We start from the raw sequence: 18,129 nt of genomic DNA, 5'->3' as shown, positions 1-18,129 counted from the left end.
TCCTTCACCACAGCCTAGCTGTACCAGATCTAAAATTATATTATAAAGCAGCAGTTACTAAAACCATTTGGTATTGGCTAAGAAATAGATTAGTTGATCAAAGGAATAGGTTAGGTTCAAAGGACAAAACAGCCAATAACTTTAATAATATAGTGTTTGACAAACCCAAAGATCCCAGTTTTTGGGATAAGAATGCATTATTTGACAAAAATTGCTGGGAAAATTGGAAATTAGTATGGCAGAAAATAGGCATTGACCCACACTTAAGACCGTACACCAAGATAAGGTCAAAATGGGTTTATGACCTAGGCATAAAGAATGAGATTATAAATAAATTGGAAGAGCATAGGATAGTTTACCTCTCAGACCTGTCAAAGAGGGAGGAATTTATGACCAAAGAAGAACTAGAGATCACTATTGATTACAAAATAGAAAATTTTGATTATATCAAATTAAAAAGTTTTTGTACAAACAAAACAAATGCAGACAAGATTAGAAGGGAAACAATAAACTGGGAAAATATTTTTACAGTCAAAGGTTCTGATAAAGGCCTCATTTCCAAAATATATAGAGAATTGACTCTAATTTATAAGAAATCAAGCCATTCTCCAATTGATAAATTGTCAAAGGATATGAACAGATAATTCTCAGAGGAAGAAATCAAAACTATTTCTAGCCATATGAAAATATGCTCCAAATCAGTATTAATCAGAGAAATGCAAATTAAGACAACTCTGAGATAACACTACACACCTGTCAGATTGGGTAGAATGATAGGGAAAGATAATGCGGAATGTTGGAGGGGATGTGGGAAAACAGGGACACTGATACATTGTTGGTGGAATTGTGAACACATCCAGCCATTCTGGAGAGCAGTTTGGAACTATGCTCAAAAAGTTATCAAACTGTGCATACCCTTTGATCCAGCAATGTTTCTACTGGGCTTATACCCCAAAGAGATACTAAAGAAGGGAAAGGGACCTATATGTGCCAAAATGTTTGTGGCAGCCCTGTTTGTAGTGGCTAGAAGCTGGAAAATGAATGGATGCCCATCAATTGGAAAATGGTTGAGTAAATTGTGATATATGAACATTATGGAATATTATTGTTCTGTAAGAAATGACCAGCAGGATGAATACAGAGAGGACTGGCGAGACTTACATGAACTGATGCTAAGTGAAATGAGCAGAACCAGGAGATCATTATATACCTCAACAATGATACTGTTTGAGGATGTATTCTGATGGAAGTGGATCTCTTCAATAAAGAGAGCTAATTCAGTTTCAATTGATCAAGGATGGACAGAAGCAGCTACACCCAAAGAAAGAACACTGGGAATGAATATAAACTGCTTGCATTTTTGTTTTTCTTCCCGGGTTATTTATACCTTCTGAATCCAATTCTCCCTGTGCAACAAGAAAACTGTTCGGTTCTGCACACGTATATTGTATCTAGGGTATACTGTAACTATTTAACATGTATAGGACTGCTTGCCATCATGGCAGGTGTAGGGGTGTGGGGAGGAAGGGGAAAAATCGGAACAGAAGTGAGTGCAAGGAATAATGCTGTAAAAAATTACCCTGGTATGGGTTCTGTCAATAAAAAGTTATTTAAAAAAAAAAAAAAAGAGAGAGAAATCCTTCACCACTATGCTAAAACAGAAGAATTGGTGACATAGGACATCCTACTCACTTGAATTGGTGGCCTCTTTCTGGAGGTCCTCTTGTTTGCAACCTTCTAGGTGACATGATACAATTTCATCTAGGAGAAGAAACCAGAAGAAAGTCTTTCTCCACCAAATTGAGCACAAACCCAACTATCTTCACTTCTGCTGGGTCCCCTGACTGGCTTTGTTTCTCATGTCTTTTCTTCTAGCCTTTCCCATTAGCCTTGTGAGCAATGGAAAATCTAAAGATATTCTAATAACAGCTGATATCTTCTCTTTCCCTGACACCTGAACAGTTGCCTGGAGAGAGCTCCTAGGCAGTAGTGGGCTAGCTACATTCGAAGAGAGGAGAGGTCACCAGAAAAATCAAGCTTAGCCTGACAATGTTAACAGAGGTGAAATGTAATATGGTTATCAAGCTTACAAGAATTGTTTATGTCCAAAATTAGACTTAGATATTAGCTTCCCAGCTTGACTAAACTAGTTAAAGTAAGTTAAACTGATGAGTGCTGTTAAAATTCATTCAAGTTCATTCAAGTTGTACTTCTTATATGCTGTCCTTGCTTCCTGTGTGGTTATAAATGAACTGTTTTGTTCCAGATTTATATTGTACATTGAATACCTCTTTCACTTTCCTCTTTTGGGGAAACCCTAGGTTAAATTATCCCTGCAATAGCAAAAGTTTGATAGCAAAGTTTGATGAGTCAGTGAAGGAGTCAGGTTTATTTAAGCGTGGGACTCTCTAAAGGACCAAATGACTAGATATGGGAATGGGACAGTGAGGAGCAAGCACTATATTCCCAGCCAGTGTGATTTCATTTTTGCATAAATGAAGCTGGTTTAATCCAACAAGAAGTGAATATCTGCTGTGTGCTCACCATAGCAATAAAGGATTTTTTTTTTGCCTAAAATACTCTGAGCTTCCTTCTAATAACATAAATTAAGGTGTTACCTATTTTTTTCTCTGAGTAAATTACTTCACTCTTGTGCCACTTCCCTGACAAATGGAGGCAAGAAATTTAATTATACCTGCTTAAAACATCCTAGTAATAAAATCATATGTGATAATTGCATAAGAAATGAATTCTAGGAAGTTCTCATTGGTCAGTAAGAAAACACCATAAATGCAAAAGAAACAAATAATATAGTTCTAGATTATGTTGGGATTTCTCTTCCATAAAAAGAAATCCAGAGTACTTTCTTATTCTATGAAAAGTGAATAATAGAAAGAGCTGCAGATCCATACTCCACTTATTCTGAAATAATCTGAATTGAAAGACTTGACAGAGCTGCAAAATACTTAGAACGACAAATAAAAGCAAACCAAAAAGAAGAGTTCCTTTTTTTTTTTTCTTCAATTTCTTGGCAAGAGCCAGAGAGGAAATGAATCAATGAGGTAAATGGACTCTAGGAGAGGATATTCACCCAAATGGCAATGTATGAATGTTATTTGTAATGTATGTGTGGATATAATTAAAACTCATCTTGACAGAAGCAAATCATCTTGATCTTATAGCTTACCAAACACTCAGATAAATTGTTACAATTGGCATTAAAGCTCATAGAAGGAATGAGATCTAATGTTAGTTCATTCCCTGACTTATAAATGGCCTCCTTCACATACTGCAATAAAGAAGTCCTTGGTGACTTCTAAGTATCCATTAACCTATTTGGGGCTAATTAAAATAGACTTCTTATGTACTATTGTAGACTTTAGGATAGATCATGTGGTTTTTTCCAAAATACTGTCCAGAGAAAAGGTAATAGCTTAAAAATATATAATATATGGGATATTAATGCTCTATTGTTCATAGAGCTGTGAACTAATCCAATCATTCTGCAGAGCAATTTGGAACTATGGATTGTAAAACTCTAAAACCCTTTAACCCAGCAATATCTCAACTGGGTTTGTATCCCAAAGAGATTAAAGAAAAAAAATAGGACCTATATGTTGATAACAACTTCTTCTGTGTTTGCAAGGAATTGGAAATTGAAGGGATGCCCATCTATTGGAAAATGGCTAAATAAGATATGGTATACATTTGTGATAGAATACTATTGTGCTATAAGAAATAATGAGCAGGATTCTTTCAGAAAAATGTAGGAAGACTTACATGAACTGATGCAAAGTGAAGTGAACAGAACCAGAAGAATATTGTACATAATAGCAATATTGTACAATGATCAACTGTGAATGGCATAGCCATTCTCAGCAATTCAATAATCCAAGACAATTCTGAAAATCTTATAACAAAACATGCTGTCTGCCCCCAAAGAAGTGATAGAGTCTGAATGCGAATTGAAGCACACTTTTTTTTACTATCTTTATTTTTCTTGAATTTTTTTTGGTCTGTTTTCTTTTGCAAAATGGCTGCTATAGAAATATGTTTTGCATGACTTTACCTACAGAATTTATATTATTGAATTGCTTGCCTTCTCAAGGAAGGGAAAAGGGTGAAAGGAAGGGGAAGAATTTGAAACTCAAAAAAATTTTTAAATTAACATTAAAATTATTTTTACATGTAATTGAGAAAAATATATTTATTATATGTATATAACAAATAAATATAAATATAAAAGGTCATCATCTTTAAAATAGAAAAAATGGAGCATAAAAAGATGTCCTCATTTTTTAATTATCAAAATGCAAAACCCAAGGAAACATGTAATGGAGAGGTAAAATCCCTCAAAACTAAAGATATAATCTAAATATTCCTACCAGGTATCTGCACTATCATTTCTCCAACTCGGGATTCAATTTCTGATGAAGAGCCTAATTGTTGATTAGATAAAGACTAGAATATCTTAATGTCAACTTTAATGATAGGAATAAAAAAATTAATTTACATTTATAAAGTGCTTCTTCACAATGACAGATAGTAAAAATATTAAGATCTCAATTTGACAAAAGATGAAAAAGACTCTGAGAAATTAATTTAATTTCATAGAGTCATATAACTTCCTAATATTAGAATGGACATTTGAAAAAAGTAACAAAATAAGAGAATATCAGATTTGGAAAGCAAAGTCAGAGGCCAAGTAATTAATCCCATATCTAAGAGAGAAATATTTCCATAAATTAGAGAGAAATTCCATTCCTCTTGTTGGTTATTGGTTATTTTTGTCACTTTAAAATTTTTTATGATTATTATAAATTTTAAAAACATCAAAAAACATGAATATTTACACAGATAGCTAGATAGTACAATGGACAGAACTACAGTTAGGAAGACCACAGTTCAAACCATGCCCCAGATAATTACTAGATTTGTGACACTGAGCAAGTTACTTAATTTCTGTCTGCTGAAGTTTCTTAATCAGTAAAATGAAAATAATAATAGCAACTACCTCCTAAGATTGTTGAAAGTATCAAATCAGTTTTCTGGAGTCATGGTTTGTCATTGCATTGATCAGAGTTCTTAAGTCCATTAAGTTGCTCTCTTTTACAAAATTATACTCATCATATAAATTGTTCTCTTGATTCTGCTAATTTCATTATGAATAAGCTCATACAAATCTTACCAGGTTTCTCTGAATCCATCTCTTTAATCATTTTAATTATGCTCACAAAACATAATTTGTTCAGTCATTCCCCAGTTGCTTACTTCTTTTCTAATTCATTGCAACAACAGGAAGTGCTTCTTTGTAAAATAATATTTTAATTTCTCCAAATTACATGTAAAGACAATTAACATTCATTTTCTTAAATTTTTGAAATCAAAATTCTCTGCTTTCCTTCCCCTTTTCCCTTCTATCTGACAAGATAAGCAGTTTGATGTATGTTTTGGGAGCAACCTGCTAGTAGCTGCTAGGGATTTAATTCTGACCAGCAGAATAGATCTCTTCATGTGAGAGGATGATAATGATACAAGGAGACTGAGAGGCAGTTGGATTCTTTGACCTCTCTCCTCTTCCACCCAATTTATTTCATTCCCAATTCACATGCAACATCTGCATCAGTAAAGGCTGATTTGCAATTCCTTCAAGTGTGTTATGATTCATAGCTATAGGGCTTTTGAAGAATTGATCTGTCCCTTCACACTTAGGCATGCTCCTTAATATATATAGGTTATTCATGTACAATCATACAACACATATTTCCATATTAGTCATGTTGTAAAGAAGACAGAGACAAAAAAAACTCCACCAAAAATAAAGCATGTGAAAAATTGTATGCTTCAATCTTCATTTAGACTCCATCTTTGAAGGCAGATAGCATTTTTCCATTATGAATCCTTTGAAATTATCTTGGATTATTGGATTATTGATTATTATTGTATTGGATTGAATTATTGTATTGTATTGAGAGTAGCTAAGACATTTACAATTGATTTTTGTGAATATTGCTATTACTGAATATTGCTGTACAATGTTCTCCTGGTTCTACTCACTTCACTTTGCATCCATTCACGTAAATCTTACCAGGTTTTCTAAAAACCATCCTGTTCATCATTTCTTATAGCATAATAGTATTCTATTATGTCATATACCACTTGTTCATTCATTCCCTAATTGATGGATACCCCTCAATTTCTAATTCTTTGCCACCACTAAAAGAGATGCTATAAATATTTTTGTACAAATAGGTCCTTTCCTTCACCCCCTTTTTAAAATCTCTTTGGGATATAGAATTGGTAGTAGTATTGCTAGATCAAATGGTATGCACAGTTTAATAGTCCTTTCGGCACGATTCCAGATTGCTTTCCAGAATGCATTAATATCTCAGTTTTCCCACATACCCTCCAATGTTTTTCATTTCCCTTTTCTGTTACATTAGCTAATCTGATACAATGAAAAAGTATTTCAGAATTATTTTGATTTGTATTTCTACAATCAATACTGATTTAGAAGTTTTTTATATGACTATTGATAACTTTAGATTTCTTCTTCTGAAAATTTCCTGTTCATATCCTTTGTCTATTTATAAATTGGAAATGATTTGTATTCTTACCAATTTGACTTAGTTCTCTATATATTTGAGAACAGAGGTCTATGTCAGAGACATTGACATAAAAATTGTTTCCCACCTGCCTGCTTTTCTTCTAATTTTGGCTGAACTGGTTTTGTTTATGCAAAACATTTTTAGCTTAATATAATTGAAATTATCTATTTTACAGATTATGTTTTTTCTCTCTCCCTCTCTCTCTCTCCCTCCCTCCCCCCTTTTTTGGTCGTAGAATCTTTTCTTCTCCATAGATCTGACAGGCAAACTATTCCTTACTCTCCTAATTGTTTATGGTAACAATTTTATGTTTAAATCATATATCCATTTTGACCTTATCTTGGTAAAAAGTACAAAGTATTAGTTTCTACCATGTTTCTACCATATTGTTTTCATTTTGTAAGCTTTTTTTTTTCTCAAATAGTGAGTTCTTCTTTGGGTTTATCAAACATTCAATAACTATGGTCATTTATTACTGTGCTTTATGTACCTAATCTATTCTGCAGATGCACTACTTTATTTCTTAACCAGTAATAGATTGTTTTAGTGATTACCATTTTGTAATACAGTTTGAGATTTAGTATGACTGGATCACCTTCCTTCACATTTTTTTCCATTAATTTCCTTGATATTCTTGATCTTTTATTCTTTCAGATGAATTTTATTATTATTATTTTTTAGTTCTATAAAATATTTTGGGAGTTTGAATGGCATGGCAATAGATTTGTAAATTAATTTAGTTAGAATTGTCATTTTTATTGTATTGGCTCAGTTTACCCAAGAGCAATTAATATTTCTCTATTTGTTTAGATCTAACTTTATTTATGGGAAAAGCATTTTATAATTGTATTTATAGAGTTCTTGAGTTTGTCTTGACAATGAGACTCCCAAGTACTTTATATTGTCTACAATTATTTTAAATGGAATTTATCTTTCTATCTCTTGCATCTGGACTTCATTGATAATATGTAGAAATACTTATGATTGATGTGAGTTTATTTTATGTCCAGAAACTTTGCTAACATTGTTAATTATTTTACCTATTTATTTGATTCTCTAAGACACTCCAAGTATACCATCATATCACTTGCAAAGAGTGATAGTTTTATTTTCTCATTGCCTGGTTTAATTTCTTTCTTTCTCTTTTCTAAAAAATAGCTAGCATTTCTTGTATAACACTAAATAATAGTGAGATTAAGAACACTTTTGCTTTACCTCTGATCTTACTGGATAGGCATGTAGCTTATACTCATAACAAATAATGTTTGCTGATAGTTTTAGGCAGATACTGTATATCATTTTAAGAAAAACTTCATTTATTTACTCATATGGTTTCTACTGGTTTTGTTATTGATATGGTTAATTTGTTAATAGTTTTCCTAATATTGAACTAGCCCTACATTCCTGATATAAATCCCAGTTGGTCATAGTGAATGATCCTTGTGATATATTGTTATTATGTTCTTGCTAGTATTTTATTTAAATTTTTTGCATCAATATTTATTAAATAAATTGTACTACACTTTTCTTGTACTCTTCCTGATATCAACACCATATTTGTTGGTAGGACTTCTTTGCCTATTTTCTCAAATGGTTTATATTATATTAGAATTAATTGTTTTATGAATGTTTGTGAATCCATTTGGTCCTAGGGATTTTTTTCTTTTTTTTTATAAAGCTTTTTATTTTAAAACATATGAATAGATGCTTTTCAACATTTACCCTTAAAAAATCTTGTATTTCACATTTTTCTCTCCCTTCCCCCCACCCTTTCCCCTAGACAGCAAGTATTCCAATATATGTTAAACATGTGCAGTTCTTCTCTACATATTTCCACAACTGTCATGCTGCACAAGAAAAGTCAGATCAAAAAGGGAAAAAATGAGAAAGAAAACAAAATGCAAGTAAACAACAACAACAAAAAGTGAAAATATTTTATTGTGATACTCAGTCCCCATAATCCTCTCGCTGGGTGCAAATGGTCTATCTCATAAGACCATTGGAATTGGCTTGAATCACCTCATTGTTAAAAAGAACCATGTTCATCATGATTGATCATCATATAATTTTGTTGTTGCTGTGTACAGTGTTCTCTTGGTTCTACTCATTTCACTTAGCATTAGTTCATATAAGTCTCTCCAGGCCTTTTTGAAACCATCCTACTGATTATTTCTTATAGCTTTTTCTTATAAAGAAGATATATTTCATTACATTAATAACCATAACTTATTCAGCCATTCTCTGATGGGTATTCACTCAGTTTCCAGGTTTTTGCCACTACCAAAAGGGCTGCTACAAACATTTTTGCACATCTGTATCCTTTTTTCTTTTTTTATGATCTCTTTGGGATATAGGCCCAGTAGAGACACTACTGGATCAAAAGGTATGCACAGTTTGATGGCTCTTTGAGTATAGCTCCGTATTGCTCTCCAGAACGTTTAGATCAGTTCACAACTCCTCCAACAATGTATTAGTGTCCCAGTTTTCCCACATCTGGGGATTTTTTTCTTAGGGAGTTCATTGATAGCTTGTTCAGTTTCTTTTTCTAAGATAGGGTTATTGAAGTATTCTATTTCCTCTTTTATTGATTTGGGCAATTCATACTTTTCCACTTCACTTAAATTGTCAGATTTTTTGGCATAGAATTGAGAAAAACAGTCCTCACAGTTGCTTTAATTTCATCTTTATTATTTATCTTTTTCATTTTTGATACTGGTAATTTCATATACCTTTTAAAAATTATATTAATCAATGGTTTTTCTGTTTTATTGTTGTTGTTTTTAATAAAACCATTCCAATCTTTATTTATAAGTTAAATGGTTTTCTTTTAATTTTTAAAATTTCTTCTTTGATTTTCAGGTTTCTAATTCAGTATATAATTGGAGAATTGTTCTTTTTCTAGTTTTTAGTTGTATGGTCAATTCATTGATCTGCCCTTTCCCTATTTTACTGATGTTAGCATTTAGAGATATACAATTTCCTCTAAATACTGCTATAGCTGCATCCCATAATTTTGGTATGTTGTCTTATTGTTGTCATTCTCTTTAATGAAATTATTGATTGCTTCTATGATTTGTTGGTTGACCCATACATTTTTTTAGGATTATTTAGTTTCCAGTCAATTTTTAATTTATCTCCCCATGGTCCTTTACTAAATGTAATTTTTACTGTGTTATACTCTGAAAAAATGCATTTATTATTTCTAGCATTTTGCATTTAATTGTGAGGTTTTTATTCCCTAATACATGGTTAGTTTTTATGTAGGTGCCATGTACTACTGAGAAAAAATGTATTTCTTTCCATTTCCAATCACCTATCTCCATAGTTTTTCTATCATATCTAATTTTTAAAAATAAATTCTGTTCACCTTCTTAATTTCATTCTTGTTTATTTATTTATTTTTTGGCTAGATATATCTAATTTTGATAGGAGAAAGTTGATGTCGTTCACTAGTATAGTTTTGCTGTACTGTAACGCCTTTTTCTTCTCCTTTAAAAATTGAAATGTAGAGCAGCCTGGTAGCTGATGGATAGAGCATCAGCTCTGAAGTCAGGAGGACCTGAGGTCAAATCTGGCCTCAGACACTTAACACTTCCTAGCTGTATGACCCTGGGCAAATCACTTAACCCCAATTGCCTCAGAAAAAAAAAAACAAAGGAGAATGTTAAAAAAAAATTGAAATGCTCTATCATTTGATGTATATATTTAGTACTGATATTGTATCATTGTCTATGTTACCTTTTAGCAAAATGTGGTTTCTTTCCTTTTCTCTTTTAATGAGATCTAATTTTGCTTTTGCTTTGTCTGAGAACATGAGAAAATGCCTTTTTTTTTTTAAACTTAAACTGTAGCATAATAAATTCTGTACCAGACCCTTAGTTCTATTTTGTGTGTGTGTGTGTGTGTGTGTGCTTTTCTCAGCAATACAGTGATCCAAGACAATTCCAAAAGACTCATGATGGAAAATGCTAAGGACATCCATAGAAAGAACTATAGAGTCTGAATACAGATAGAAGGATGCTATTTTCTCTTTTTTGTTTTTTCTTTCTCACGCTTTTCGCTTTTATTCTGATGCTTCTTTCACAATATGACTAATGTGGAAATAAGATTAATATGATTATGCATGTGTAATCTATATCAAAGTGTTTTGCTGTCTTGGGGAGAGAGGAGAAGAGAAAATTTTAGAAGTCAAAATCTTATAAAAGTCAATGCGGAAAATAATCTTTATATATAATTTTTGGGAAAATGTAATTAAGTGGGGGGGAAAGAAAAAAAGGAAAAATGTATTTCTTGTAAACAACATATTGTAGGATTCTGGTTTTTAATACACTGTTGTCTGTTTCTATTTGATGGGAGAGTTTATCCATTCACATTTACAGTTATAATTACTGTGTATATCCTTCTATCCTGTTTACCCTCTAATTATTTCTCTCTATCTCTGTCCCTTTTTTCTGTCTTTCTTTATCTCTGTCTCTCTCTTTTTACTCTATACCTCCTTACCAGTATTTTGCTTCTGACCACTGCCTTCCCTAATTTACTTTCCCTTCTATCTGTCCCCCACCTACTTTTATTTCCCTTATCTCCTACTTCACTTTCACTTTAGAGTAAGTTGGATTTGTACAACCAATGAAGTGCATATATTATTCCTTTTTGAGTAAGTTCTGATGATAGGAAGTTTCAAGCAATGCTCCCCTTCCATCTTTTCCTCTCCTCTAATAGGTCTTTAGTGGTTCTTCATGTGGAATAATTTATCCCTTTCTACCTTTCCCTTTCATTTTCTCCCAGTGCAATACTCTTTCTCACTCTTTAATTTTTTTTTTATATCATCCATTAAAATCAACTCCCACCCACTATCTATGTATACTCCTTCTAACTGCTCTAATAGTGATAAAGTTTTCAGGAGTTATAGGGATCATCTTCTCACATAAGGATATAAACATTTTACCTTTACTGAATCTCTTATGTTTTTTCTTTTCTGTTTTTCTTTTTATGCTTCTCTTGAATCTTGTATTTGGTGATCAAATTTTCTTTTCAGGAAATGCTTTTTATCAGGAATGCTTGAAAGTCCTCTATTTTACTGAATATTCATTTTCCCCACAAAGGATTATACTTAGTTTCATTGGGTAAATTATTGTTTAGTTTTGTTTTTTTAAATAACTTTTTATTGATAGAACCCATGCCAGGATAATTTTTTACAGCATTATTCCTTACACTCAGTTCTGTTCCGATTTTTCCCCTCCCTCCCTACACCCCTTCCCCCAGATGGCAAGCAGTCCTTTACATGTTGAATAGGTTACAGTATATGCTAGATACAATATATGTGTGCAGAACCGAACAGTTTTCTTGTTGCACAGGGAGAATTGGATTCAGAAGGTATAAATAATCCGGGAGGAAAAACAAAAATGCAAGCAGTTTATATTCATTCCCCAGTGTTCTTTCTTTGGGTGTAGCTACTTCTGTCCATCCTTGATCAATTGAAACTGAATTAGCTCTCTTTAACAAAGAGATCCACTTCCATAAGAATACATCCTCAAACGATATTGTTGTTGAGGTATATAATGATCTCCTGGTTCTGCTCATTTCACTTAGCATCAGTTCATGTAAGTCTCATCAGTCTTCTCTGTATGGGTAAATTATTCTTGGTTATGATCATTAAACTGTGCCTGCTCTTTGATTCAGTGACACCACCATCATGTTTATGTCTCCAAAAGCTCCTTCCTAAACAAAGGGAAAGAATCCATATGTAAAAAAATTATAGAAGTACTTTTTATGAAAAACAGAGTCATGATGGTGGAATAAGGCAGAGATATACCTGAACACTTCCAAGTTAACCTATAAACAGTTATAAAATAATAACTCATATATTATATGAGTAATTATATATTTATTATATTTATATATGTGTGTGTGAATATAAAATAATAACTGTTGAGTCATAAAATAATGATTCAAAACCAATTCCGAAGTACAATCAATGAAAAGATGTGAAATAACAATTTTGCAGCCCAAGACAATCAAGAAGGTTGACAGGAAAAATTTTCATTCAGGTAAAAGGGAGCACAATCAAGTACAGAAGATGTCCAGATAAACCAACAAGAGGCTAATCTCCATCAAACCAGCGGGAAGGGAAGGGAAGGGAAGGGAAGGAAGGGGAAGGGAAGGGAAGGAAGGGGAAGGGAAGGAAGGGGAAGGGAAGGGGAAGGGAAGGAAGGGGAAGGGAAGGGAAGGGAAGGGAAGGGAAGGGAAGGGGAAGGGAAGGGGAAGGGAAGGAAGGGGAAGGGAAGGGAGGGGAAGGGAAGGGAAGGAGAAGGGAAGGGAAGGGGAAGGGAAGGGAAGGGAAGGGAAGGGAAGGGAAGGGAAGGAAGGGGAAGGGAAGGAAGGGGAAGGGAAGGGAAGGGAAGGGAAGGGAAGGAAGGGGAAGGGAAGGGAAGGGAAGGGGAAGGGAAGGAAGGGAAGGGAAGGGAAGGGAAGGAAGGGGAAGGGAAGGGAAGGGAAGGGAAGGGAAGGGAAGGGAAGGGAAGGGAAGGGAAGGGAAGGGAAGGGAAGGGAAAGGGAAGGGAAGAAGGGAAGGGAAGGGAAGGGAGGGGAAGGGAAGAAGGGAAGGGAAGGAAGGGGAAGGAAGGGGAAGGGAAGGGAAGGGAAGGGAAGGGAAGGAAGGGGAAGGAAGGGGAAGGGAAGGGAAGGGAAGGGAAGGGAAGGGAAGGGAAGGGGGAAGGGAAGGGAGGGGAAGGGGGAAGGGGAAGGGAGGGGGAGGGGGAAGGGAAGGGAAGGAGGGGAAGGGAGGGGAAGGGAGGGGAAGGGAAGGGGAAGGGAAGGGGGGGGGGGGGAAGGGAAGGGAGGGGAAGGGAAGGGGAAGGGAAGGAAGGGAAGGGAAGGGAAAGGGAAGGGAAGGGAAGAAGGGAAGGGAAGGGAAGGGAAGGGGAAGGGAAGGGAAGGGAAGGGAAGGGAAGGGAAGGGAAGGAAGGGGAAGGGAAGGAAGGGGAAGGGAAGGGGAAGGGAAGGGAAGGGAAGGGAAGGGAAGGAAGGGGAAGGGAAGGGAAGGGAGGGGAAGGGAAGGGAAGGGAAGGGAAGGGAAGGAAGGAAGGGGAAGGGGAAGGGAAGGAAGGGAAGGGAAGGGAGGGAGGGGAAGGGGAAGGGAAGGGAAGGAAGGGGAAGGGAGGGGAAGGGAAGGGAAGGGAAGGGAAGGGGAAGGGAAGGGAGGGGAAGGGAAGGAAGGGGAAGGGAGGGGAAGGGAGGGGAGGGGAAGGGGAAGGGAAGGGGAAGGGAGGGGAGGGGAAGGGAAGGGAAGGGAAGGGAAGGGAGGGGAAGGGGAAGGGAAGGGGAAGGGAAGGGGAAGGGAAGGGAAGGAAGGGGAAGGGAAGGGAAGGGAAGGGAAGGGGAAGGGAAGGGAAGGGAAGGGAAGGAGAGGAAGGGGAAGGGAAGGGAGGGGAAGGGAAGGGAAGGGGAAGGGAAGGGAAGGGAAAGGAGGGGAAGGGAAGGGAAGGGAGGGGAAGGGGAAGGGGAAGGGAGGGGAAGGGGAAGGGGAAGGGAGGGGAAGGGAGGGGGAGGGGAAGGGGAAGGAAGGGGAAGGGAGGGAAGGAAGGGGAGGGGAAGGGAGGGGAAGGGGAAGGGGAAGGGAAGGGAAGGGAAGGGAAGGGAGGGGAAGGGAAGGGGGAAGGGAAGGGAAGGGAGGGGAAGGGAAGGGAAGGGAATAAACAAGGGAGGCTTAGAGTGGAGTGAAATACAATTAGTAATCATAATTCTGAAAAAAATTGAAGCAAATGTCTTTGATAAACCTATACTCTCTTTAAAACTTTATTTTATTTTTCTCAGTTGATTTCTTCTTTCCCTTTTACTTTTACCTCTAACTCCTCCACTAAAAAAGAAGAAAAACTTTTATAACAGATATACGTGATCTAATAAAAACAATCCCTGCAATGATTCTGTATATATATATGAAAATAAATCAATAGATCAGATAGATGTCTCAGCCTTCACTCTAAGTCTGTTGCCTCTCTGTTAGAAGGTAGGTAGTATTTTTCCTTATGAGTCTTATTGAATATATTTAGTAAATATGTTGATCATAGGTTGTCTCCCTTATCCTCTTCTTCTTATTATTAGAGGGCTGTAAAAGAGGAGAAATATACCCAGCACCAATGCCCTAGGTTTGATGCAGTCTGTTTCTCCTCCCTTATGTTTCTCTCTCATTTAGAGTCCAATTATCTTTCTTTTTTTCCTTTTAAATCTCCTTCATCATCTACCCTCCAGAGTTAAGAGTTTGTTTTGCTTAGGCGGGTTCTTAATTTACTCTTTCTTCTTATCCATCTTTCCCTTCTCCCCTTTTTCTTCCTCTTTCTCTATTGAATGAAATGTATTTCTTCATCCAACTGAATGTATTCTTCCCTCTTGTGATCAATTCAGATGAAAAGTTTGAGTCTTTCTGGTAAGATAATTTCCCCCCATCCTTCATTCTATTTCTCCTGCTCCAGTATATTCTTTCCCCTTCCCTTTTATGTATTTTTACATATTACTAAAACATAAAAAGCGACTTTAAGTCCCCTAAGGCTCCTTCCATGATCCCTTATAATGACAAGATCTGAAGAAACTCCCCAGTTCCAAGGGACTTGTGATGGAAAGAGCCATCTACACTGAGTCCTCTGATTGTGGGGAATGAGTGTGGATCACAACATAGTATTTTCACCTTTTGTTGTTGTTTGCTTGATTTTTTGCTTTCTTTCTAATTTTTTTCCATTCTGATTTTTCTTGTGCAGCATGTTAAGTGTGGAAATATGTATAGAAGAATTGCACATGTTTAACATATATTGATTACTTGACATCTAAGGAAGGGGGTAAGAGGAAGGGAGAGAGAAAACATTTGAAATACAAGGTTTTGAAAAGGTGAATTTTGAAAACTATGCATATATTTTGAAAATGGAAAGCTTTAAGAAAATGTAAATGATCCTTTGTTTAGTCCTTTATGGTTGCTCATGTTTCTCTTGACTCTTATGTTAATATTTCAAAGCTTCTATTCATGTTTGGTCTTTTCATCAGGAATATCTAGAAGTATTCTATTTCATTAAAGATCTATTTTTCTCTTTTCATGATTTTTCAGTTTTTCTGGGGAATTATTCTTGGTGATTGATTAGCCTATATTTTTCCTCCTCATATATCATATACTAAGCTCACTGTTTCTTTAAAATGGTAGCTAATGATTCTTGTATGATCTAAACTATGGTTTCTTGGTATTTGAATTCTTTCCTTCTGGTTTTCAACAGTTTTCTTTGACCAAAAAGCTCTGAATTTTGGCTATAATTTTCCTGAGAGTGTTGGCTTTGAGATTTCTTTCAAGAAGTAACCTGTGGATTCTATTTTAATTTTGTCCACTGGTTCTAAAAGATGTGAGTAGCTTTCTTTTGTGATTCTTTAAAAATATGTTGTCTAGGCTTTCTTTTTTTGGTCATGGATTTCTAGTGATTCTTACATTTTTTTCTCCTTGATCTGTTTTTCAAGTTAATAGTTATATGTGTTATCTTACCCTTTTTTCTATTATTTTTCAGTAATTTAATGTAGTTTTTAATATTTCTTGTTGACACATAGAATCTTTAATTTTTATTTGATATGAGACCTTGCTCTGCTTTTTGGGGAAGAGCCACAAATTTCTTTTTTTTTTTTTTTTTTTTTTTTTTTTGTCTTATAGCAATTTAATTTTAAATAATAATATATTTTTTATTTTTTAAAATACATGCAAAGATAGTTTTCAACATTCATCGTTACAAAATCTTGTGTTCCAAGCTTTTCTCTCTCCCTCCCCACCTTGCCCTTCGTTAAATAACAAGTAATACAATATAGATTAGATATGTGCAATTCTTTTAAACATATTTCCACATTTATCATGCTGCACAAGAAAAATCAGATCAAAAAGGAAAAAAAATGAGAAAGAAAAAAAACAAGCAAGCAAACAACAACCAACAAAAAAGTTGTGAAAAATTTCCATTATACATTCCCAAGACTTTTCATCCAAGTATTTTTTTTTGTAAACATAATCTAGCCCTTTTTCTAACTTCTACAGTTTAGTAAAGAGAATTATTTTGGCACTATAAATAATCCTGATGAATATACATAGAAATTAATTTTGCTGATAAAGAGAAAAGAAGATATTTACATTACCCTGGTGGTCCAGATATAGCTTAAAAGCAGAGGGGAAAGTGATTTTACATATTGTAAATGAAATATTAGTGGAAAGATGTAAAGGGCTGAAACTCTTAAAAGATATGCTTGAATTAGACAACCAAGCACTTAAGGCTAATTACCTATTGGACAATGATTCTATTAGCATATATTTGGAATTGCTCTTCTCTCAGTTAATGCGGGCTGAATGTTTGGGGTTAAGACAATTGTAGGTAAGGATTAGGGGATAGAGTGAGAGAGGTGAGAGAACTTCACTTTGCAGCAGGACCAGGAGAAAGGAGGTTGGTGGTGAGCTTGTGGCAGTTTGTCCATCTCCTTCACTTCTCCCCCTGAAGATCAAGGACTTTTGCTTATCCTGACTCTGGCTGATCCTGAGGCCTCCAGCGAGCTACCTTGGACTTTACAGGAAGGGCTATTATGCTGCATAAATGGAACTTTGTTGATGGTTCAATTTTCTGTATCTCACAAGTTAGCGTATAGATGTATATGTATATACCTATTTATGTATAAATAGATATAGATGTATTCTTTTTTTCTAAGTTCCTAGTTTTATAGCTTTTGTGTTTCTAGTTGACTGTAAGATATTTAAGGAAGACAAGACTTGGGACCCTGTACTTGAGTGATGCAAAATAGTTTTTGTTAACTAGATAATCATTTTTATTTTTTAGACCAGGTTGTAGGCTTGACATATTAAAAAACATAAAACTCAGTATCTTTGAACACAGCCCTGAGAACTTAAAAACATCTGCAGTTGGGTCCCAAGTCAACAATAAAGAACCCGGCCTTACTTATTCTACTTCCTGTACTAAAAAGAAACGAAGTGGCTTATCTTTTTTTTTTTTTTTCTTGCAACTGACTGCATGAATTTGTAGAAATTGGAATGTCATTGTCATGTGTCAATGCCACTTTTGTGTGTCACTTTTCTCACATATACAGAGGAAATGATTCTAGCCGCCTGATTTTCCTCTCAGGGAATATTATGAGGACCAAATGGAATAATGTGGAAATGCCCTGAAAAACAAACTCTATAAATTGAAGAGAATAGTGCTATTCATTTGTCTTTTAACTTTGAGATTCTTAGATACTCTCTCTCAAAGCTTCTTAAACTGTAGGTTGTGACCCCACAGGGGATTGTCTAACTGATTGTAGGGATCATGAAAACTTTGGCAAGAGTAAAAAGATTTTGAATACACAATGATAATAAATTAATTCAAAATCAAATACGTAATGAATCCAAGATGTTTCTAGTAATGTTTGCCTGTGTTCATCACCTGAGCACTGTAACCTTAGTTCAGAACATATAACATGCTTTCCTCTACTTATAGTGTCATACCATGCAATGCCAAAATATGCT

This window comes from Antechinus flavipes, chromosome 2, assembly GCF_016432865.1.
Source record: "Antechinus flavipes isolate AdamAnt ecotype Samford, QLD, Australia chromosome 2, AdamAnt_v2, whole genome shotgun sequence".
NCBI lineage: Eukaryota > Metazoa > Chordata > Mammalia > Dasyuromorphia > Dasyuridae > Antechinus > Antechinus flavipes.
Note: the sequence above shows the minus strand (reverse complement) of the source record.